The sequence below is a fragment of the Pholcus phalangioides genome, unplaced genomic scaffold, assembly GCF_987345545.1.
Source record: "Pholcus phalangioides strain wild (caught in Gottingen) unplaced genomic scaffold, Ppha-v1.0 ptg000017l_1, whole genome shotgun sequence".
Classification (NCBI taxonomy): Eukaryota; Metazoa; Arthropoda; class Arachnida; order Araneae; family Pholcidae; genus Pholcus; species Pholcus phalangioides.
The window spans coordinates 63979186-64004833 of record NW_028301610.1 but is presented as its reverse complement, the minus strand read 5'-3'; the positions used below and the strand labels follow the sequence as shown (position 1 = coordinate 64004833).

Sequence of the window (25648 nt, the reverse complement as noted above, 5' to 3'; positions counted from 1 at the left end):
CAATTAAAACAAAAAACACCTAATGAGAGAAATACTTACAGAATTGATTTCAGAATTTATGAAAGATATAACTTCAGATCAAGTGAAAGCTTATGATTTTGGAGTCCCCTAGATCAGGATCCTGATCTAGACACAGGGATTCCAACAGTGCAGTTACAGCCAAGATTGGAGTGGGTGCTCAAGAACTCGCTGTTTTTTGTAAAACCGTTCCGAGCTTACCATTCAAAAATCGAAATCCTCTATACAAAAAACTAGAGCCAAGCACTTACGGGTGCATAAACACTTTTGATACATCTTGATTCAAATTGATTCGGTCTAGATCAGTGACGTCGAAATCGTGCTTTGACTTTCATTTCATTTTCCAAGATAATCAAACTCCCGTTCAATCCGTATTATCGCGATATTAGCAATCAAAAAAGTTTTATATCTAGCTATTTCAGCTATAGCACAAACCAACTAGTTTAGTATGTTGTTGTTAGATTTAACAACCTAGAAGTCGCTTCAATCGCTCAAGATTCTCACTCACTTTTCTTTCTTTCTTTCCCTCTTCTTCCTTTTTTAAAGTGTAAGAACAAAGCTATCAGATTTACGGCCGATACTTCTAATAGAGATTATCCAAATTTTTTGCAAAAAGCCTGCACACGTAAAGGGTTTAAAATCTTCAAAATGCATCAATTGCACGTTTACATGGGTGGCAGTTACGCAGCTAAATCAGCAACCCTCTTCCTTTAATAAGGCCGAGTGATATATGTTGCAGAAAATATAATGCGCCTCTGAAAAAGGCAGCAGTGATTTTCAGCAGCCATTGTGAAACCATTCTAACAAATTAATTTCTATAGTAAATGCTAATAAGCACATATGATGCAACGTAAATTCAATAAAACACTCCATGACAATGCAAATATATTGTTTATTTTCCAAAAAAAAAAATACGAACTATATTGTATGTACCGTATCCATGATACAAGTTTCAGAATACGCGAATCAGAACCATTATTTTAAGATTGTGATCTTAGCTTTCTTTTCACCAACACAGTAGCACAAATAATCTTTTTGGCCCTTCTTTCGTCCGCAATCACCTCCAGGATATCCTTGTTTCTGGCAAGCGGGCATGCAGATATTGTAGAAAGGATAAATATCGCAAAAGGTTCCTCTGTCTCCGAAAGAAGCTGAAAGAAAGATAAAATAGAAAAACATGATAACGCACTCACACATTCGGCAAAAAACACAACTTTCGCAGATAGAAAAATTGTATTAAATTCATACGCAGAGGGATTCAGAGTTCATGAACGAAACTTTAAGGAGGGATAGGGGACGCACGTAAAAAACATCAATTTTCTTCATACAATGCCTGATCACAAATGGAGAACAATGAAAAGGCAAAATACACGCAAAAATATAAAATTGCTAATGCATTTCGACACATTATGGGTGCGTTTTCAGAGGATAAATATAATGCAGTAAAACCTCTCTTTTGTGGACACCGTGGGGACAAAAAATTTCGTCCGTAATAGAGGGGTGACCGTTAATGAGTTATTTGAACAGCATACTTTCATTATCCGCCGGATGTTTTTATATTTCCAGGCATATTTAAATGAGTAGAATCAGTGGGGCAATATTTTCAAAATTTTTTGAAGACGTCACGTTGGGACCCTTACCTCGTGAGCTTCTGCATGTATGTCTGAATGCCACGTTCTGATTTGTTGCTTGTGAAGTGGAGCTATTTCTCCATTAACCGATTAGCGAGAGATCCTTAATATCCGATTGCCAAAAAAGGTATACATCTTCATATTATACACACACGGTCTTAATACCGTTTTAATAATTTTTAACATTAAATATTACACGTTTCATTAGAATTGTTTGCGACTTATTGAATGTGCTATGTATGAAGATCTAGTAAAAAAGCCACGTTCAGCACCACACGGGTTTTTATTGATTTTTTTCCTCTTATTGAAATTATGGGTTCTTGATCGGAAACGAATGCGACTGAGCATATTCAACTTACCATAGTAAACAGTAATCGCATAAACGAAAATTACACACAAAAGTTTCATTTTTAGTGTTGGGGAGAAATTTCAATACTGAAAAGACAAAAAAAGAATATTTTAAAATCTCAAAATATCATTTATATGCAATTAAAGAAATTCCATTCTCTCAAGAAAGTTAGTTGATTGTTATATTAGGATTTCATTGTAATATACATCATGGGGGGAAAAAGTATATCCTAATCATAAACACCGAGTAAAACTGAACTCTCACATCGAATTTCAAAGAAAATATTTCTTGTTAGTTAGTGAGAGAGTAATATAAAAATTGTTCATTTTTCCTTGCATTTATATATATTCTACGAGATATTGCGACACACACACACACACACGTGTAATTATAGCGATGGCGTTGCTAATTTGAATTTCAAAATCGTTTCTATTGTTTGTGTGTTCGCATCTGCTATTTTGATTGCAGTAGTTTTCTTCGGGGTGAAATTTCATCAATGTAAAGGATGATCATAAAATAACTTTGCCGTTATTGAAGTCCCTAGCGACCGCAAAAATCAACGAATGCGAATGAAATTCGAGATGAAGGGTTTTCGGAGTATGTCCTCGAAAATGAGAAGAGAAACATCAACCTAGTTTTCAGTTACAGCAACACAATTTGGAAAAATTCGAATAGCAATACTCACTTTAATGCTGATAAAATCCTTCAATATCTACTCTATAATATAAAATCACAAACTCGAAAAGGGCTTGTTTCTAAGCAACCGAAATTAGTGACGATTTTATGTTACGGAAATGGGTGACGTTTTCGAGTGACGGAAATCTGTTACGATTTTGGGTCGAGTTTTCATTTAACTCCTGAGGACATCGGGAACCGCTTGACCTATAGGGATCAAGTTTTGTGCATGTACCCAGAGGTATGTATATGTTAACTAGCTTGTGCTAGTTAAAATAGAAATAGAGAATAGAGGGAATATTTAAAATTATTATTTTCAGATATATTTAAAATTGATAGTTTGGAGTATTTTTTTAACTTTGCCTTTTTTTTTCTTTTCCAGCGACAAGTCAGGGTATCTGTTGAAAAAAAGAGGGAGGCATTTCCTATATACATATACATACCTGAATTTTTTTTTTCTTCAGAAAATGTGGCGTAAATTATTTCTAATTGCAAGTTGAAATTCCACCCTTTTTACAGCCTTTGTTCTAAGTCTATAATAAGTTTTGTCAATTTGTAAATAATACTCAACAAATTGATCTTCTACATGAGGAGATAAAAAAGCCTTCGTCCTAGTGGCACATCAAGTTATTTTTGAAGTTCATCTTCAGGTTTTTTTTACGAAGTCTTTTAATGTAGATCCAGATACTTTCAATAGTCCCATCTCTTTATTTTTTACCTCTATTTTTTTTTTCTTTTTACATTGCTTTCATTTTAATCTTATTCCACGCCTTTCTATGTGACATCTGAAAAAAAAAAACCTTTGAAAGTGTTCGTGATATCGCCTAGGGCGATAATGGGCACACTAGGGTGATAATGGGAACACTAGGGCGATAATAGACATGGCGGCTTCTACCGTCGGAATCGAATCGCAAACCAAGAAACAAACTATACCAAAATGTAGCCTGTTACGGTCGCTATCACTGCCCCAAATTATATAACGCTATCACTTGAACTTTATTGATTATACTAAAAGTAATGAAACATGTTTATTAACTCATCGCACACGAAAATAATAAAAAATTCCCAGAGAAAAGAAAAAACGACACAGGTGTGTCTAGTTTACACAAACAACAACTGAAGGGGAAAGCTTCGTAGTTCCGGTAGTGACCACCAGCTACCAGCATTAATCAAGAAGAAACCGTAGTAGGCGATAATTGGGCCCCTACCCTATATATATACGGGGTGATTATAAAAAAACTATCCCGACATATGGGCCCCTAACTATCATACCATTCACAGAAACTGAATGAAATTTTGGCATAAGGTATTTTGATATATGCGCTCAAGAATAATATGGAAAACAACAGTGTCACTAACAGTTACGGTTACAGTGAGAAAATATCAAATAGCAACACCAAGTTTTTTGTATTGGAATGTGATCTCCATACTGAAAAACACTAAATAGCGTTGGAATGGCACCTGTAGCACGAAAATCCCCGGAGCTAGGCAAGGAAAAAGTAAAAAGGCCTTTGCCGTGCACCAGAGCATTAATGTTCGTTTCATTCGTCACACCGTTTCTTCGGCTGAGATCCCAGCCTGATTAGTCCTCCACAAAACGAGAAGAAGAAACCAAGAAATGCAAATTTCGGGTTCTACGTAAGACACAGTCATGACTGACGTCGTCACGCTAGGTGAAAGAAGAGGCACTGTGAAATGCGAGCCACTTATGTTGCTTTCTGCCATTCCGAACAAGATGCCGCTTTCAGGGAAAGAACGTGGGGAAATCGTAAAGATTTATTACCTGAATGGACAAAATGCCGCAGAGACATTGCGTGTTTACCGCAGAAACCATGGATTACGGCGAGGCCCGTGCACTGTCAAAGCTGTACGGGACTTGGATTCATTTTGAAGAAACTGGTTGCACATGCGATCGACCTCGGTCTGGACGACCTTCCGTTCCCGTGGAAGCTGTTGCAGAAGTTCATCAGACGATAAGCACAGTTCGTCCCGCAAGTGCACGCGGTATTTCACGTGTTCTGAATCTGCCGAATTCTACTGTCCGCAAGATTCTGCGCTCTGTCCTAAACATTTTTCCGTATCGATTCCAGCGTGTCCAGATGTTGGAAGCGGGAGACTATCAATTACGGCTATATTTTGCGAATCAATTCCTTATCCAGTACGATGAAGATAGCAGCTGGCCTGTACGCATTCTGTGGACAGATGAGGCATTTCTCGTTAACTGGTAACGTGAATTCGAAAAATTGTGTGCACTGGGCAGACAATAATCCACATGATGTGTTTGCACGTCCATTACACGAGGAAAAAGTGACTGTGTGGTGTGGTATAACGAGTACGTTCATCCTCGGCCCTTACTGTTTTGAAGAGGTTACTGCAGGTGATCTGCAAACATGTACAGTAACGAGTGCTCGCTATCTGGACATGTTAACTCGTTACGCGATTCCCGTATTGCAACGGCAAAATGCTCTATCTGAAGTTGTGTGGATGCAAGATGGCGCTCCTCCACATGTAGGGTCTTCAGTCAACAGTTTATCTCCCGTCATTTCCCGTTTCCGTGGCCACCAAGGTCTCCTGATCTCACACCAATGGATTTCTGGCTGTGGGGATATCTGAAATCCAAATTGTATCAGTTTCGTCCGCAAACTGCATCTGATTTGAAAGATGCCATCAGAACTGCGATTCAAGAAATTCCTATTGCCATGGTACGTGCTGCAGTGCTATCCACCGTCTGCCGCATGCAAGGTGTCATCGTGTGTGAAGGAGGTCATGTGGAAAATTTGTGAAACACAATAAAATGCTTTATTTTATGCTGCTTCTCTGTCCTTATTGGTTGTCCTCACTTTTAGCCTATCTACCGCCGGTGATTTTCATGCTACAGTTGCCGTTCGAACGCTATTTAGGGTTTTTCACAATGGAGATCACATTCCAATTGAAAAAACTTGGTGTTGCCATTTGATATTTTCGAAATTTTCTCACTGTAACCGTAACTGTTTGAGAGTGACACTGTTGTTTTCCATATCATTCTTGAGCGCATACATCAAATTACCTTATGCCAAAATTTCATTCAGTTTCTGTGAATGGTATGATAGTTAGGGGCCCATATGTCGGGATAGTTTTTTTTATAATCACCCCGTACCAGTGCTCCCAACACACAGGGTCCGGGTAGCCAGGGCGGGGCATTGGACAGATCTCTTTATGGGGAAATTGACAGGTTTCCTTTTGAGTCGAGGATGAATACTTGCTTCTCATTGCGCATCGTGCTGCATTGCTTATTGTGGCACTGCAAAAATAATGGTGCATTGCATATTGTAGTGCATCGCGTGCTGTATTGCTCATTGTAATGCCGCGTTTAATGCGTATTGTGGTGCACTGCGTACTATAGTGCTTTTTATAATGCTTTGCTTATTGCGATGCATCGCATACTATGCTGCATTGCTTATTTGTGGTGTACGATATTACTGATTACACACATTACTACATTACTGATTTTGATGCTTTACGTGTTGTAGTGCACTGAGAGCTGTATTACTTTTTGTAATGCAGTGCTTATGGATTATTGTGGCTCATTGCGTATTATGGTGCTTTGTTTAGTGCGATGCATCGTATATTATGCGGTATTGCGATGCATGAGGTATTGTGCTGCATTGCTTATTGTGGTGCACCGTAAATATTAGTCAATTGCGCATTGTTATGCATTGCGTATTTTAGTGAATCACATGTCATATTGCTTATTCTAATGCAGTGCTTATTGTGCTGTATTACCTAAGGTGGTGGTGTATTTGTTATTGTGCTGTATTGCTGATGGGAGTAAATTACGCATTGTGTTGTTTTGCTTATTGTGTATTGCGCTTAATGTGGTGCACTGAATATAGTGGTGCATTGCTTATTGCGGTGCTTTGAATATGGTGGTGCACTAATTATTGTGCTGTATTGCCGATGGTGGTGCATTAAGTATTGTGCTGCATTGCTTAATGTGGTGCCCTGATATAGTGGTGCATTGTTTTTTGCGGTGCCTTTAATATAAGGCTGCACTACTTATTGTGCTGCATTGCCTAAAATGGTGCATTGCTTATTGCACCGAATCGCCGATGGTGTAGCATTGCGTATTATGCTATATTGCTTATTGTGGTGCACTGCAACGCATCGCGTGATATATTGCTTACTGTAATACAGTACTTTTTCCGTATATTATGGTGCTTCGCTTATTGCGATACATCGCGTATTGCGGTGGATTACGTTTTATGCTGTACTGCGGGGCACTGTAAATAGTGGTACATTGCGTATTGTAATGCATCGCGTGTTGTATTGCTTATTCTAGTGCTTTGCTTATGTGATGCATCTGAATTGTACTGTATTGCATATAGTTATATGTATCGTGGTGCATCGCATGCTGTATTGCTTATTGTGGTGCGTTGCTAATTGTTATGCATTATAGTGTATCGCGTACTGTATTTCTCACTGAAATGCAGTGTTTATTGCGTATTCGGCTGTATTGCTTATTGTGGTGTACTACAAATAGTTGTGCATCGCTGATTGTAGTGCATCGCTTGCTTATTGTGTTTCAGTGGTTATGGCGTATTGTGGTGCTTATTGGGATGTATAGTGCTTTATTGCGTATTGTGGTGCTTATTTCGATGTATAGTGCTTTATTGCGTATTGTGGTGCTTATTTCGATGTATAGCTTATTATGGTATGTATTGCTATTGTGGTGCTTATTGCGATGTATGGTGTTTTATTGCGTATTGAGCTGTATTGCTTATTATGGTGTGTATTGCGTATTTTTATGCATTACGTGTTGAAGTGCATCGCGTACTGTATTGCTTATTATAATGGAGTATGTATTGCGTTTTGTGCTACATTGCGTGTTGTACGTACATCGTGCTCCGTATTGCCTATTATAATGTCGTGCTTGCTGCTTATTGTGGTGCACTGCAATATGGGTGAATGTGGGGCATTGCGTATTGTTATGCATCAATGCAGTATGCGCATTGTATGATACATTACGCATTGTGGTGCACCGCTGATTGTGTTGCATTGCGTATTGTGGTGCACCGCTGATTGTGTTGCATTGCGTATTGTGGTGCACCGCTGATTGTGGTGCATATCGTATTGTATGCATTACGTAGTACATCGAGCTCCGTATTGCTTATATAATTTATAATACCGTGTACCTTTATAATGTCGTATCTACTGCTTATTGTGCTGTAGGTCTTATTGTAGTGCACTGCAATATGGTGCATTGCGTATTGTTATGCATCGCGTATAGTAGTGCATTGCATGATGTATTGCTTATTATAATGCAGTGCTTATTCCGTATTGTGGTACATTGTGTATTGTGCTGTATTGCTTATTGTAATGCTTTGCGTATTGTAGTGTATTGCTTAATCTAATGCAGTGGTTATTGATATTTTCCCGTATTACTTATTATGGTGCACTGTATTGCGTATTGTGCTGTATTGCTTATTGTAATGCAGTGGGTATTGCTATTGTGCTGTATTGCTTATTGTAATGCAGTGGGTATTGCTATGGTGCTGTATTACTTATTGTGGTACGCTGCCAATACAATGCTGATTTTAGTGCATCGCATGCTGTATTGCTTATTATAATGCAGTCTGTATTGCGCATTGTGGTAAATTGCTTATTGCGATGTTTCGCTGATTGCAGTGCATTGCTGATTTTGCTGGTTGTTGATTTGTACTGTTATGCATTACGTACTGTAGTGCATAACTTGCTGTATTGCTTATTGTAATGCAGTTCTTATTGCGTATTGAGGTGCATTGCGTATTATTCTGCTTTGCTTGATGCGATTCATTGCGTTTGAGTATTGTGGTGGATTGTAGCATATTGTTGGATATTGGTGGATATTGTGGCATATTATACTGTATTGCTTATTGTGGTGCAACTGCAAATGGTGGTGCATTACTGATTGTAATGCATCGCGTGCTGTATTGCTTATTTTAATGAGTGTTTGTTGCATATTGGGCTGTATTGTGGTGCATTGCGTACTAGTGTGTTTTGTTGAATGCGATACATTGCGCACTGTGGTGCATTGCGTATTATTGTGTTTTGTTCAATGCGATACATTGCGTTGCGTACTGTGGTGCATTGCGTATTATTGTGTTTTGTTCAATACGATACATTGCGTACTGTGGTGCATTGCATATTGTGCTGTATTGCTTATTGTAATGCAGTGCTTACGGTATATTATGGTACCTTGCCTAATTTTTTTCATATTTTTCATAATTTTTCATATTGCGCTGTATTGCGTATTGTGGTGCATTCCTTATCATGAAACACTACTTATTTTGCAGTATTGCTGATGTTGGTGCATTGCTTATTGCTGGTACATTGCGTTTTGTGCTGTATTATGGTGCACTGCATATAGTGGTGGATTGAATATTGTGTTTTATTGCCGATAGTGGTGCTTTGCGTGTTGCGATACACCGTATATAGTGAATCACTACTTAATTTGCTGTATTGCTGATATGGTGGTGCATTACTTATTGTGCTGTATTGCCTATCGTGGTGTTTCACGTATGTATTGCGGTGCATCGAGTATTCTGTTGTATGCATGATGGCAGTGCATTGCTTATCGAAATCAGAATGGGAAACTGGGAATGAATAACTATTTCGCAGGCATTTGCAGTGCCTGAGGAATATTTTGCTTTATAATTAAAGAAGATGTGACGAGTAGTTAGCTCCATTGGAGGAGTTTAGGGGGGGGGGGGTTGGACGCCGTAGACGTCAGTTAAGTCCATTATAAAGTTATCGGCGCGGAAAAGAGCATAAATGGCGTTGAAATGGTACCTGTAGCATGATAAATACTAGAGCTAGACGCAGACGAAAAAACACGTGAATACAACTTTTACAGATTATATTATCACCGCAGGAAGTCCCCCGCCAAATGGTTAAGCGCACCAACCCCTTGGTGAGATCTTTCTTTGCGTCCCGGGTCGGTGTTCATGATGCTACGTATGACGTTTCAACGCTATTTATGTTTTTAAAGTGCGCTGATTAAAATGAGTTATGTCATTTGAATTTTTCGAAATATTGTTGCTGCAACGATAACCACAAGAGCTAGATATTTGTTTTTCTGTTCATTCTTTAGCGCATACTTTGAAACATCTATACCTGGAATTTGGTGAGATAGTATCATTTTGTGATACTCTCTCACCAAAACTCTTGACCGCTGTTTTAGAAGTAGTATTCAGGAAATTGTGTGTACATGTGTGGATTGGGATGAGAAAGGAATTAAAATAAATGGAGAATTTCACAACTATTTGAGTTTTTCTGATAACATTGTTATTATCCGCAGTAATCCAGACGAAGGAGATGAAATGATACAAGAACTGGTGAAGTCAGGTATTCAGGGACGCCGGAACATATCCGCTCGTCTTGCTAAAGCAATACCAATCATTTTTATGGTATTGCTCAGCAATACCAATCATTAGAGCCCGGAAGTTCAGGCAAAATGCCATGAATGCCCTTTTGTGCCTATTTTCAAACTTTTTTGGTAAAAATGCCTTTTTTTGAAATTTTTGTGCCATTTATTATGTATTTCATACCATTTTCGTGTTATGTATTTCATACCATTTTCGTGTTATGTATTTCAACATAGTTTCTAGTTTATTAGCGAATTTCAGAGGCCATAATCTGTAAAACTTGGGTATTTTGGGCATTAAAAACTTCAAAAAAATCGCTATTTTTAAAATTTTCCAACTTTCAGTATAAATTAATATTAGAAAGTCCCACCCCCCACTTCCAGCCTATTTCACGCAAATAAGTGATCTGAGAGACTGGTGTTGCCATGCATTAACTTTGCTTTGGCCAGATGGTGTTAGATGTGAATCATTTTGTTTCAGATGAACGCAGCCCGTGCTAGAAAAGCAGAGGAAAACTAGATGTTTTTGTTTCTCTCCGGGCATGCTTTACATAATGTCTCGGCCAGGCATTGGATTGCGTTGTATGTGCATAGCTGGCTGATGGCTGTTCCAAGAGGTCATGAATTGACGTCATGGCTCACACAAGGCGGAGTAGGAGCAGACAGGGCCCATGGTGTTTTGATTTTATTTTTTGTACTATAAATGCACTGCACACAACCATGGCTATTTATTAAACATACATATAGCATTTAATATTCGATTAAATGGACCAGAGTTGCCCTCAGGGATGTTTGGCAGCTACGACCACACAGGGCCCACGCTTGAAGGGACCCTGTATTCATTGGCGTAAGCAAAGGGGGTTTTGGGGTTTCATCCCCCCCCTCGAGCCAAGATTATAGTGTTATTTTGCAGGAAAAAACTAAACCCCCCCCCCTCCCAGAAGGAAAAAAATCTGAACCACCCCCCCCCCCCCGAGAAAATAATGCGCACGCCTATGCCTGTATTTACCCTCACATGTGGTAATATTTAAAAAAAACTTCTTCCATTTTTGTAAAAAAAAATGAGATAGCAATGTTTCAACTATAAAAATAATAATGAATATTACAAATAATACAGCAAATAAATTAGAATTATTCGCAAATCGAAGGAGCCCCACAGATTTTCTCTACCGGCTCCACGTCTGGTAACGGGGGGGGGGGGGTCCAGGAATTACCCTAATCCTGAGGATCTACTAACATTTTATTTTGGGCTTGAAATCAATTTAACTTAGATAATAATTCGGTTATTACAAACTATAACTAAAACAATGGACGGATTAAGTGTGTAACCATTTTTCAGCTAGTTTTTGGACCCTTTATATCTTTGTTTTTAATTATTTTTCTTCCAACAGCTACCATTCCCCCCCCCCTTCTCCCCGGGAACCTGTCAATTGATGAAAACCTTGCATATCTAAAAATGTCTAGCACTAGCTCATTAGCCCTGAGGATGACAAAACAGCATTCGGCTAAAAAGGCATCCGTAACCGAATGCCATTGCCATCTACTTCCCGATATTTCTTGTATTCATCCTTCCCCAGAGGGATTTGCGTCATGTTGTTGAAATTGTAGGAAAAGAAAAACAGCGTTGTCCAGTGTGAAGCTAGCGGGCACCAGACACTCCAGATGGTTTTGCAGGCTGTTTTCCCTGAGCACATGCAATTAACAATAATTGAATTAGTCGGTCTTTTTTACTCAGTGAAAAGAGCTGCTGATAAGCATACAATGAGGGATGCCTGTTGTCAATGGTCCCTGGTTGTTTTTTTTCTTTTGAAATGATACGCAGTATATCTTCCACATGAAGAAAAAACTCGTTTCTACAGTACAGCGACACCAATAATCCGATGGGTCAATTTAAACTTCCCACGGACCACCAAATCGTGTGATTTAGTGACATCTTAATAGGCCCCGTGTTGAACCCGGAGAAAAATATTTGAAGACACTTATATTTGTTCTGAAATTATTTTTTCACTTATTCTAAAAAAGTTTGATTAATTCCTGATTAAATTAATTAATTACGAGATTAGTTTTAATCTGAAAACACTTTAAATTATTCTTTAATTATTTATTGTGCTAATTTTTTGAAATTATTTTCATTGTCAAAATATCTTGAAATTTTATTTCTCTTTCAATAACTATGCAATATATATATATATATATACATATATTATAGTCTTGTTGATTATGAAATGATTTCTATCAAGATATACGGAGGACTGTGAATGTTGTGAAGATATTTATTATTTGAGATGTTAATTTTTTTAAGGAAGAAAAAACTCATCTCTGCCTCTACCGGGAGTCGAACCCGAGTGCCTCGATTGCCGAACGAGCGCTCTGACCACTAAGCTACAGAGGAGATAGAGACTTTCCTTCGCTAGAGCGTATATATGTGCCGAACGGATTTCTATCAGTTTAAGAATTATTTCTGGAATTATTCGGTTTTTTATTTTATGAAACAATTACTATATCATTTACAATGTAATTTTTCAGATTTTTGTTCAAAAAAATTTATTTCCCATGTTAAACTCTTAATAAGAGTTTTATATTAATACATTTGCATATTAAACAACTTTTTCCTAAATAATATGGAATTTATTTGTGATTATACGATTGATTTTCGGTCGTGGAACTCACAGATCCGATGCCACCATTGGTATTACTCCAGAGACGTCACATACGGAGTGATAATTTTTGCGACCACTAGGGTTTCTTATATCCAGTGGCGTGTTCACAGGGAGACTTAAGCAGACTATAGCTAAGGGCGGCAATTTGAGGAATGATTGGACATAAAAAAATGTGTGTAACATTAAATATATCCACCTCAGCCGAGACAGTGGGTCAGTGAGTGATCAAAAGAGTGAATTAAAGAGTTTGTAAGCACGTGGGTGAGTTAAAGAGCGACTTAGAAAGTGTGAAAACATGTGAATGACAAAAATAATGACATAGAGCATGTGTGAACGAGTAAGAGGGACCTATAAAGCAAGGAACCATGTGAATGAGTGGCCAAAAGAGTGACCTGGAGCATGTGCAAGTATGTGAGTGACCAAAACAATGTGCAAGCATGTGAATGACTAAAAAGAGTGACTTAGAGAATGTGTGAGTGTAGGAGTGACCAAAAGAGTGACTTAGAGAGTGAGTATGGGGGTGACTTAGAGACACAGTTGTACTTGCAAGAGTGGGGGGGAGGCCAAGCGGATTATAGCTCAGGGTGGAGAATTCGAGGAATGAGCAGTCAAGGAAATTACATTAGAACGGGAGAAAGGAAGCAAAATTCGTACAGTCCACAGGTGGTAAACCGTAAATGCACCTCTGCATATTTCGGCAAAAATCTTTTATAATCACCCTGTACTGGAGAAAGTTTTAGTAAGAAAAATATTAATTACATGTATAATAGAAAAATAAACACAGATTATAATTAAAAATAACTACTTGCGTAAAATACATTGAAATGTATGTAACAGATGTCAGTATGACGTCAAAAATGAGTATTTCCTAATTTACTGAGAAAGTGAATCTTATTACGCATGGATTGGAAAAACCCACCTGTTCGTTTTGAAATACATAACTATTCATTTTCTCTATTTTGAAAGTCTTGCACATTCTACTGAGTTGCGATGTTATTGTTTCCTCTATATATAATTTAATTTTTTTTTTCTCTATTTCTGCTGACGTAATTCGTTCTCCTTTACGATTGACAAGTAATTGCTTAACCAATCTCTACCTGGGATGGCCAGATGTCCCGGTTTTTCGCTATATTTCACCCTTCCCAGAAGCCTGTTTGTCCCGGTTTTTGCATGCGCAATGAAACAAATGCAAGTACAACGCCACAACAGGCAAAATGCCCGACGAGGTGGCTGAAAAAAGGGCAAATGAAAAAAAACAAATTATAGACGCAGTGGCGTTGGAGACAGGGGTGCTGTGGGTGCTCGAGCAAACACAGTACTTCGTAGCACGGGGCGGAGCACCCACAGAATTGATTTGAGAAATAAAAATCTCTCTCGTATATAGATTTCTCATTTTTTCGCAAATATCGAGCATAAAAAAGAAATTGAAAAGAAAAAATGGGCAATATCACCCCCTGGGGGAAGATGGAATAGTCCGCGGGTGATAAAATCTACGGGTATAACATAGGACCCTATATAGGACCACTTGAGTTAAAGGCTATGAGAGAAAAAAAAATTATGAAGAACGGGGCGATGGGAAAAAGTTTAGAAAACTATGGCTAAACATGACCCGTATGTGGGACATTACTGCCCCCCCCCCCCGAAATTTCCTATCCGACTTTTTCCAATAAAAAAATGCCTCGAACATCCTGGATTTTTTAGGACAAAAAATTTACTTCAGTTATTTGTCTTCACTAGAATCAGAGATGAATGTATTTTGCATAATTTATGAATTGCGTAAAAATGAATATATGACTATAAATATTCATCTCACTTACTTGCCATTCTAATTTTTTCCCCCTGAAATGCATTTTACAGAACTATTTATATTTCCTAGTACTTTATTTGTCTCCAAGGGTTTTTGACAGCTATATCTGGCGATTTCTATGACAGTTGGAAATATTTTTGGCAAGAATCGGTGGTGATAATCCCAATTTACACCGTTTTCCCTCCATCCTACATGAAATAACATGAATGAATGAACGCCAGAACTTTGTCACTGGACTTATCCCGTTGCCGAGATCTCTTCCTGGCAGAGTCTGGAACACTTTATTTTGTGTCAAAAAAAAAAAAAACCACATACAAACTTTTACAACATATCTTCTCCGGACAATTGGGTACTGTCGCGATTAATAAATTTTGTGGCGATTACAGACGAGTTGGGATAAGGAGTTGGGAAGTTTCGGGGTGTAGTTAAGATGAATGTGTACACATATTAGGATGGAGGTATGTTTTAAAAGCAATTGAGGTCCCCCCCCCCCCATGCCATCTCATCTGTTATCTTACACTTGCCATATTATATACACAGGATACAAAAAGAAAGAGAAATGAGAATCTTATTGTGATATAAAAAATATATATATATAATGTTACGGGGTAAAAGCCCAAAGTGTGGTAAAACCTTCGAGTTGATAAAAGTCCGAAATACGCTTGAAAACGTATACATTTCGGGCTTTTACCAAGCACTTCGGTGGTAAAAGCTGACATTTCGTAACTTTCATGAACATTAGTAAAAATGCGATTCTTCTGATTTTCATAAATTTGAAAGCTTTGTCATTTATTAATCACAACGATTCAGGTGCTAATTAAAATTATAATTAATCAACTAATTAGTTGTTAACTAGCTCGTGCTAGTTAAATAGGAATAGAGAATAGAGGGAATATTTAAAATTAATAGTTTGGGAGTATTTAAATTTGATTTTTGGATTTAACTATTTAGAACTGTAGGTCAGGCACCGATAGCAGGCGACAGTAACCGATATACTATAGTACAGCAAACAAATAATTGAACAATAGGAACGTAAATAAGAATGGTTGTTTATGGATGGTAGACATGTTTCTTGAGGGTTTAAAGTAAGTGGCGTCATGTCGATGTAAGAAGCTTTGTCCAAGCGGTGGGAACCCGAATTAAAAAGAAATACAATCACAGGCCGATGTAAGTAGATGGGGCAATCGCCATTCATTAGGGAATCTTTTAGTTACCGTCACAAAGCATCTGGTCGGTTGTACTTCGGGGGGTGCCCTAGGCAAAAGGGATCGTCCGAGGAGTGTTTTCTTGGAGAAAAAAGCGGGGAATCGTAGAAAATAAAGGGGACCAACGAATGAATAGACAAATTTCAAGATTGAGAATAGATGACGGCCATTTAAGTAGAAGTAGAATCCCTTTATTTAGGGGGTGCAATTAAAGTATAACAGAGGATCTGAAATGCCGAGTGTTAGGCTGGGACCTGACTACGGCGCGGTTGCACGCGGTTGAGGTTGGGGGGGAAGGCATCATCTATTGTTTTATTCTGTCAACGCACAGATACAACTGCAACCGCTGAGCGCGGTTTTTTCAACCGAGAAAATCCACATTTTTTGGGACGGTTGGGGTAACCGGAAAGCTGCCATCATGTATTGCAAAGGCTTGCGCTCCCTGATGACGGTTCGGCTGGACCTGCGGTTGCTCTCTTCCATTGTCTATTAAGTGGTTTGACAAGGAGGGTGATGGGATTTCGGATGCACTGGACAAAGGAATTGCTCTCCTTCTCAGGCTGCCATAAAAAAATGAGAGGAGAAGACAAATTCGAGGAACTGTATGGTGAAGTTCCATGCGACGGAAACTAATTCTTTGTTTGGCGCTTTTGCACTGATAACAATAAAAAAAACCAATGAAGAAAAAATTAAATTTTTCTAACTAGTGAAATTTTTTTGCTTTCCTATATGAGCATACATTGAAACTCGGTTATAATGACATTCATAAACTAACGTGATTACGCTAAAACCGAGATGTATATTTTAGAACACTTGAATGAAATGCATTGGATCCCGATTATAACGTTTTAGCAAAAAACCAATTAGTTACCTCACCCAAAAGAGTACAAATTACCACGGGGCCCAACCATTTATAATAAATACATAAAAAATTAGAAGTAAAAATAATCAGACATCTGAAGGAATATATTTTTGCAAATTCCCCATATCAAACTTTTGAAACATTTATTAAAAGCCCAAGTATGAACCGGGGATGAAATATGTCCTTAAGAGCTGCATTGCGTGTGTTTTGCCTTCATTATTGTGTCTTTTTGGTATTTATTTTTGTATCGTATATGAATGTGGCTGTCTATCTGTTAAATATCTGGAAAATAAAAAAAGAACCAGTAAATTTGAAAAAAATAATTATTAATATTTTTGAATAAAAATAAATCAGTAACTTTTATGAATAAATAAAAAATAGGCCTACGGGGCTCCGCCATAGAAATTATATACTGGAAAGGGCTCCGTGGGTCAAAAACGATTGAGAACCGCTGATTTAGATAAAACGTTGTATGCGGGTAATATCGAAGAGTGCACTAAAACAATTTTCACACCTACCGTTCTTTTCAAGCAGTTTTTCATTTACATACACACACAAAGTCGCAACTAGGGAGAGCGGGTCCACTGTATCGAGTGCTGAACTAGAGGGGGCGCCGAATTGCCCCTTTAACACCACTCCTTCTAACCTTTCCTTATACGGGGACGCCAAAAGCTTGCTAGCTCCAGTTAAAAAAGTATCCAGCTGCGGCCCTGTATGTACCTTAAACCTTGCAACATACATACTGATGAACAGGGCCACAACGACATGCGTGGTCAGCCGGGGCAAGCACGCATTTTGGCGCCCCCTTTTAATATTGAAGGAGAGATGAAGGGTTAACATTTGCGCTCCTGTCTGGCTCGGAGTTCGGGGGCATCAGTCAGTGCCGTCTTAACGCATGGGCCCACCCGAGCACGGCCCGGGTGCCTCAAGAGAAGAGGGGCCTCCCAAAAATGAGATCCGATTGAAATTTTAAAGGATTTACCATGTAGGGCCTCCTAAAAACCACTTGGCCCGGGGGGGCCCCATAATACTCTTAAGACGACCCTTCATAATGTTGTATCATAATGTTTTTTAAAATTTGATTTTTTACAGTTTAATGTTTTAAACATTAAATTTTCAGAAATTTTATTTCGATTCCTATCTGATTTTTTTTTTCCTGACCATCAAAAGAAATGTATATTTTTTTAAATAGGTGAAAATAATTTTTTCCTTGATTTTTTTTTTTTTTTTTGGTCATATGGGGTTTCCCAAAATTACAATTATTGTGCTTAATTTCCATTAATTAGAAATTTAATCAATTGGAAATTCACTTTAATTACGAAGAAAAACGTGCTAAATTCATGGCCAATTTTTTCAAACTTCAAAAATATGTTATTTAAATAGTTTTTAATATATGTTATTTAAATTAATTATGATGATTCCAGTCATTGATATATAAAAAAATTGGTGCGATTTGGTCACGAATCGTAAAAGCATCAAAAATGGGTCAACTTGTAGGCTGTCTTTCTTCAACTTTGAATTAATTTCAAACGGCAAATATTGTTACAGAAAATTAAATTTCATTACATGAATATTTTTATTAGTATATACAGTAAAACCCCTCCATTTTGTGAACACGGACAGGACAAAAAAATTAAATCCATGTAAAATGGGTGACCGTTAAAAAGAGGTTTGAAATTCATACTTTTATATATTATACAACTAAATTATTATTTGTCCGCAAAAGAGGGAGTATCCGGTAAGAGGGGGAGCACGAATTTGCATGCTAGCTGGAGCCAACTTCAGCTTGGCGAAAATAATTTGGCCAATCCCGAGATGTCACGTGACATTAAAAAATAAAAAAAACCCGGTTGCTAACAGCAGTGTGTGTTTCACGCGAAATTCCACGGTTGCTGATAAGATCAACCGCGCCAGCCGAACCGTAGTGTGCCGGCAGCCTTAGGCTGGGACCTGACTACGGCGCGGTTGCACGCGGTTCAGGTTGGGGGGGAAGGCATCATCTATAGTTTTATTCTGTCAACGCACAGATACAACTGCAACCGCTGAGCGCGGTTTTTTCAACCGAGAGAATCCACATTTTTTGGGACGGTTGGGGTAACCGGAAAGCTGTCATCATGTATTGCAAAGGCTTGCGCTCCCTGATGACGGTTCGGCTGGACCTGCGGTTGCTCTCTTCCATTGTCTATTAAGTGGTTTGACAAGGAGGGTGACTGGATTTCGGATGCACTGGACAAAGGAATTGCTCTCCTTCTCAGGCTGCCATAAAAAAATGAGAGGAGAAGACAAATTCAAGGAACTGTATGGTGAAGTTCCATGCGACGGAAACTAATTCTTTCTTTGGCGCTTTTGCACTGATAACAATAAAAAAAACCAATGAAGAAAAAATTAAATTTTTCTAACTAGTGAAATTTTTTTGCTTTCCTACATGAGCATACATAGAAACTCGGTTGTAATGACATTCATAAACTAACGTGATTACGAGATGTATATTTTAGAACACTTGAATGAAATGCATTGGATCCCGATTATAACGTTTTAGAAAAAAACCAATTAGTTACCTCATCCAAAAGAGTGCAAATTACCTTGGGGCCCAACCATTTATAATAAAGTCATAAAAAATTAGAAGTAAAAATAATCAGACATCTGAAGGAATATATTTTTATATTTGCAAATTCTCCATATCAAACTTTTGAAACATTTATTAAAAGCCTAAGTATGAACCGGGGAAGAAATATTAAGAGCTGCATTGTGTGTTTTGCTTTCATTATTCTGTCTTTTTGGTATTTATTTTTGTATCGTATATGAATGTGGCTGTCTATCTGTTGTTTTTGCAATGAAAAAAAAACCATCTAGGCCAGCGGTTCTCAACCGGTGCTCCGTGTGAACTCCCAAGGGCTCCGCGGCCCTCGAGGAAAATAAAAAAAGAACCAGTAAATTAAAAAAAATAATAATTATTAATATTTTTGAATAAAAATAAATCAGTAACTTTGATGAATAAATAAAAAATAGGCCTACGGGGCTCCGCCATAGAAATTATATACTGGAAAGGGCTCCGTGGGTCAAAAAAGATTGAGAACCGCTGATCTAGACAAAACGTTGCATGCGGGTAATATCGAAGAGTGCACTAAGACAATTTTCACACCTACCGTTCTTTTCAAGCAGTTTTTGATTTACAAAGCCGCAACTAGGGAGAGCGGGTCCACTGTATCGAGTGCTGAACTAGAGGGGGCGCCGAATTGCCCCTTTAACACCACTCCTTCTAACCTTTCCTTATACGGGGACGCCAAAAGCTTGCTAGCTCCAGTTAAAAAAGTATCCAGCTGCGGCCCTATATGTACCTTAAACCTTGCAACATACATACTGATGAACAGGGCCACAACGACATGCGTGGTCAGCCGGGGCAAGCACGCATTTTGACGCCCCCTTTTAATATTGAAGGAGAGATGAAGGGTTAACATTTGCGCTCCTGTCTGGCTCGGAGTTCGGGCGCATCAGTCAGTGCCGTCTTAACGCATGGGCCCACCCGAGCACGGCCCGGGTGCCTCAAGAGAAGAGGGGCCTCCCAAAAATGATATACGATTGAAATTTTCAAGGATTTACCATGTAGGGCTTCCTAAAAACTACTTGGCCCGGGGGGCCCATAATACTCTTAAGACGACCCTGGCACCAGTCCCACCTGCTCCTCTCTAGTTGCGGCCCTGATGCCGTATGTACAGGGTGTTAAGCGGGCCGGGGTAGCAAGTTCAGAGGGGCGGCAAATTTGAGTAATTCGTGGTCAAGAACTTTAAATTATAACGTGAATGGTGGCAGAGCAATTCGAATAGCCAGCACGTGGCGAAGCCATAAATCTGTGTCTGGAAACGGATTTAGTGTGAAGCATGTAAATAATTTCGTATAAGGACATTACGTTCCCTTCGTGTCATCGCATCATCTGGAAAACATCATCTGATAACTGATCGGGAGAAATAATAAACGAAGAAGTTTTTATGACGTTTTTCGTTACTACGGTTCTTCGTGTTCATCACAACGAATTTACTAATCCTCCGTTGATGGATTATTATTATATAGCGTTATACTGTATCATGTGTGATTAAATAAATTAAAAAAAAAATTACATTAAAGCGATAGTTATTCCGAAAAAATCATAAGCGCGGTTGAAAAAAGACCAGTTTTATACGACAAAAATATGTTATTTAAATAGTTTTTTATAATATATGTTATTTAAATAAATTATGATGATTCCAGTCATGATATATAAAAAAATTTGTGCGATTTGGTCGCGAATCGTAAAAGCATCAAAAATGGGTCAACTTGTAGGTTGTCTTTCTTCAACTTTGAATTAATTTCAAACGGCATATATTGTTACAGAAAATTAAATTCCATTACATGAATATTTTTATTAGTATATACAGTAAAGCCCCTCCTTCTTGTGAACACGGACAGGACAAAAAAATTAAATCCATGTAAAATGGGTGACCGTTAAAAAGAGGTTTGAAATTCATACTTTTATATATTATACAACTGTAAATTATTATTTGTCCGTAAAAGAGGGAGTATCCGTTAAGAGGGGGTTTTACTGCAATGCAGCTTATGAGCACGAATTCGCATGCTAGCTGGAGCCAACTTCAGCTTGGCGAAAATAATTTAGCGAATCCCGAGATGTCACGTGACATTAAAAAATAAAAAAAACCCCGGTTGCTAACAGCAGTGTGTGTTTCACGCGAAATTCCACGGTTGCTGATAAGATCAACCGCGCCAGCCGAACCGTAGTGTGCCGGCAGCCTTAGTCATGGGAAGCTTCGATGTAGGTTAAAGGTTAGGCCATGGCCGTTGGGGTTCTCGGGGTCCTGAAGGGAGAGTCGCTTGGACAAAGAAATTAGGGATGGATCGGCAGTGGCCAATCTTATGAATAAACCTTCAAGAAACGAATAGAAACTTAGAGATGATGGGTAAATATCAAATCAAATTAAATGGGTGGAGTTTTCCAAGGGACGGGGGACGTCCGAAATGAAATCTTAAAGGGAAGAGAAAATCTGGATACGAGGAATCAGAATTGGAGAGTGAGAGAGAAAGGCAGTAACGAAACGAGACTGAAAAAGAGATGACTGGTGAAGACGAGAGTTGAAATCTCAGGAATCGGTTTCCTGGCTGCGATGAGTGTCTAAGGGCTAAAGACTGGAGAAGGGTCTCACCTGGTGAGTGATGCATGGATTATATTCTCTCTCCCATATGTGACATATAGTGTAGGTACTTGTAATTAATTGTTTTGGGGGCGAACTGAGGTGTAATGGAAAATCACGGGTCATATAATGTTCAGGGCCAAGAGCGTAATTGTTTTGGGGGGGGCCAACCGAAGATTTTGTTAAGTATTTTTGAATGAAGTTGTATTAAAATTTTTAATAAGGATGGTAATATGAGAATACAATTTGCTTTAATTCAATTAACTACAGTGTAAATAAACTTATTAACTTCCAGCATCTCGTGTATGACTACTTTGTGTAAACTTTGCCTGGGTTATATACTTTATAAACAATACACAACGCATTTGAAATCAGGGAACGGTATTCGCTTACGTACTTACGAGAACGGCCTCAAACCCGAACGGGCTAACATTTGGTGCCTTTTAGACCAGGATTCGATACTGAATTACGAATCTTTAGATATTAACTTCAAAATTGGGAATTTTTTTGGTGTAAAAATATTCTGTATCAAAAATGAATCATCAAGTAAACATGGTAGGAGAAGACCATCCTGTAAGGTTAAATACAATAGCAGGGTATTTAGGGTTGCTGAATTCATTTTCGGGTTCTGAGCCATCGTATCCGGCAGAGTTTTTCTTATCTCAGTTGGAAGAAATTTCAAAATTAGCAGATTGGAATGATGCGGAGAAATTGATTGTTCTAAAATCGAAATTGAAGGGTAAAGCTGCAGAATTCTTGGCCAACAGTCCGGAGTTGAGGAGCCAAGCTAATTATAAAGAATTTAAAGAAGAATTTGTAAATTATTTCAGAAATGAATATCCATTGACATATCACCTCCAACAGTTTACAAACTGTAAACAAAAGTTGAATGAGTCCGTAAAAGAATTTGCGAGTAGATTAAAAAATGTAGCTTTCGGATTCCTCCAAGGTGCAAATTTTGAGAGCCCCGATGTTGAAAATTTGGCCGATAGGACGCGTTTGTCCCAATTTTTAGCAGGGTTAAATCCCAACATTCAAAAACATGTCCTAAATCAGAACCCGCAAGACTTGGCTACTGCTATTAAAATAGCATCTTTGATTGAGAGTAATGAAAATGTAACAAAGTTTTCATCAGTTAGTGCAGCATTGGTCGCAGATGAAAGAAATGAATCTAGAAACACAGAAATTAAAATATTAGAGACTTTGGTTACTCAACTAATGACAGAAGCGAGGCAACAAAGGGCTTCATTCGAAGAACTAGCTCGGGAGGTACAAGGTTTGAAACTTAGCTCCGCTAATCCGGCAAGTAATAATAATAATAACAATAGGCAAGTAAAGTTCAGGGGGTATAATGCCTGTCCGCAGCAACAATTACAGGGTGCTTCTCAGTCCCAACAAAGCACCTTCCCACAGTGGAGAACACCGTCTCAAAACCACAAGAATTCTTTTGTTTGCTATGGGTGTGGGGGAAAAGGCCATATTCGGCGGTGGTGCCCACAGAAAAGATCAGTGAATGGATTCAGGCAAGAGGGAAACGAAAGGCAAACTATGGAGGTGACAACAGCTCCAGGGGTCCCACCCCAACAGACAGGAAATTGACAATCAAAAGGTGGGGGAAATCTTGTAAATACGAAAAAGAACATATGTATATTGCAACAGAGGGAAGCCAATGGATTTCTCCTACCGATTGTAAAGATTAAGATAGCTAATTTACAGTTTCGTGCACTTATAGACTCAGGTGCGTGCATTAGTGTGATTGATTCAGTTTCAATGCAAGACATCATGAAACAAATTTCTTGTGCTAGTGCCGATGATGACAACATTCAAATTCGAGGGGTGACCGGGAAAATTTTGAGCCACTCCGGTGTGTACTTCGTGCCAATACATTTGGGTTTTAGAGAGGCATTGCAAAAGGTATATGTTGCGGAACAGCAGCTGAGTCCTGAATATGATATCATATTGGGATATGATTTTATTAAGGCTGGTAATTTTTCATTGGATGCTGAGAGTGGTTGTCTAAGGAATAAGGATATGTCGGTGCCATTGGTCAGGCGGGAAGACAACCGTGGGAATGATCAGCAGTGTATGGTGAATTTGGTGTTACCAGGTAAATTGAGAATTCCTCCTAGAACACAAAAGTTATTGACAGTAGAAGTACCGTATATTGAACGTGGAAGTGAGGTTCTAATTACTCCTAAAGAAGGGAATCGAAATAGTGTTGTATGGTTGGCTCATTCAGTGGGGAAGATTGACGAACAAGGAAAGGTTAAAGTTTTAATAGCAAACATGTCTGAGTCTAATAGATATTTAGCAAAGGGTACGAAATTGGGTACAGTCACAGTTTCAGATGACTCAGAATTGAGGGAGGAACCGATACCCCTTGAAAAGAAAAATTTGGAGCCGTTGCAAGCAGATGATTTTGATCTTCAAGGTATGCCTGCACATTTAAAAAGGAGATTATTATCTCTTTTGATGCGATATGCTCATGTTTTTGCTCGAGACATATCTGAAATTGGTCGGACGAACGTAGCAAAACATAAAATACCTTGGAATGGGAAGGAAATACAAAGGTCGCCTAGATATCGCACCCCGTACCATTTAAGAACTGAATTAAAGAAACAAGTGGCAGACATGGTAGAGAGTGGAATCATATCTCCTAGTATGAGCAGTAATCCGGCACCTACATTAATGGTCCGTAAGAAAAATGGAGGGTATAGGATGTGTGTTGATCTTAGAAAGACTAATGACACCATTCAATCTGATTCGTATGCATTGCCTTTGATCCAAGATATTCTAGCACAATTGGATGGTGCGAAATATTTTAGTAGTTTAGATTTATGTAGTGCCTACTATCAGTTAGAAGTGGCAGAAGAGGACCGCTCTAAATTATCCTTTGTGAATGAAGAAGGGTGTTTCTCATATAATGTAGTACCGATGGGGTTGAAGACTGCTCCGGCAGCGTTCCAACGGTTGGCAGATACCTTATTATCGGAATTACATGATGACAAAATACATTGTTTTATTGATGACATACTCATTGCTAGCCCTGACATAGACACGCACTTGCGTAAATTGGAAAAGGTTTTCATTTTGTTAGAAAGGTACAATTTGAAATTGGCACCCAAGAAATGTGACTTTTTGAGGAAAGAAATAAAATACCTAGGACACATAATTGGGGAAAAGGGAGTAGTATGGGCAGCGCTTTGGCGTAATTTTTCGGCACGCTCCATCTCCGGGGACCTTCCGTCTGACCTCCAGGTCTTATCACTCCCCCCCCCCCTATTCTTCGTGGGGGAATTTTCGTAGTGATGATAATGTTGCTTTTCTTTTACTTCTGTTGATGGTGCTTTCCATTAGTGTACAAATTATGCAGCTTCACTCTGGGGCTCAGATTAGAACCTTTTATAAACAAATATTTACAAGTTATTTATGAAATGATCCAAAAAACGCTCAATTCCCACCGTCTCAGTGCGATGACGTTATTTTTCCCTCTTTCCCATTTTTTTGTAGGAGATTAACTACCAAAAAATAGAGACAAATACACACAAAAACACACGTACACAAGTTTTCAATGTCAACGTTTTTATTGTTTCAGATAACAATATACATATTAGTAGCCGTAGGGTAGAGTCGAGAAATCAGGCAGAAGAACCCTCTTATCGTATACAAGGCCGTACTTTTTCTCCTCCGCTCTGGTTATGACCCGTCTTCTTTTCACCTCTCTTGTTATTTTGTACTCGTCTCGAATGATGACCTTCGTGGTAAAATCCATAGATTGGACCAGCGCTTTCATTGAGTCATAGTTTAACTCTAGCGAGTTTTTGAAGTTTAGGGTGAAACCCCGAATTTTACAGAACGTCTTTCCATCAGACCTCCTATA

General features: G+C 38.5%; 1 long non-coding RNA gene across 1 annotated transcript; it reads right to left on the bottom strand.

Moving 5' to 3' along the window:
* Window positions 1–947: 947 nt before the first annotated feature.
* Window positions 948–2281, bottom strand: LOC149074630 (uncharacterized). Its single transcript, XR_016194330.1, has 3 exons — window positions 2263–2281; window positions 2009–2084; window positions 948–1169 (listed from the first exon to the last, which is right to left on the bottom strand). It is a non-coding gene; the product is annotated as an uncharacterized LOC149074630 (long non-coding RNA).
* Window positions 2282–25648: the final 23367 nt, after the last annotated feature.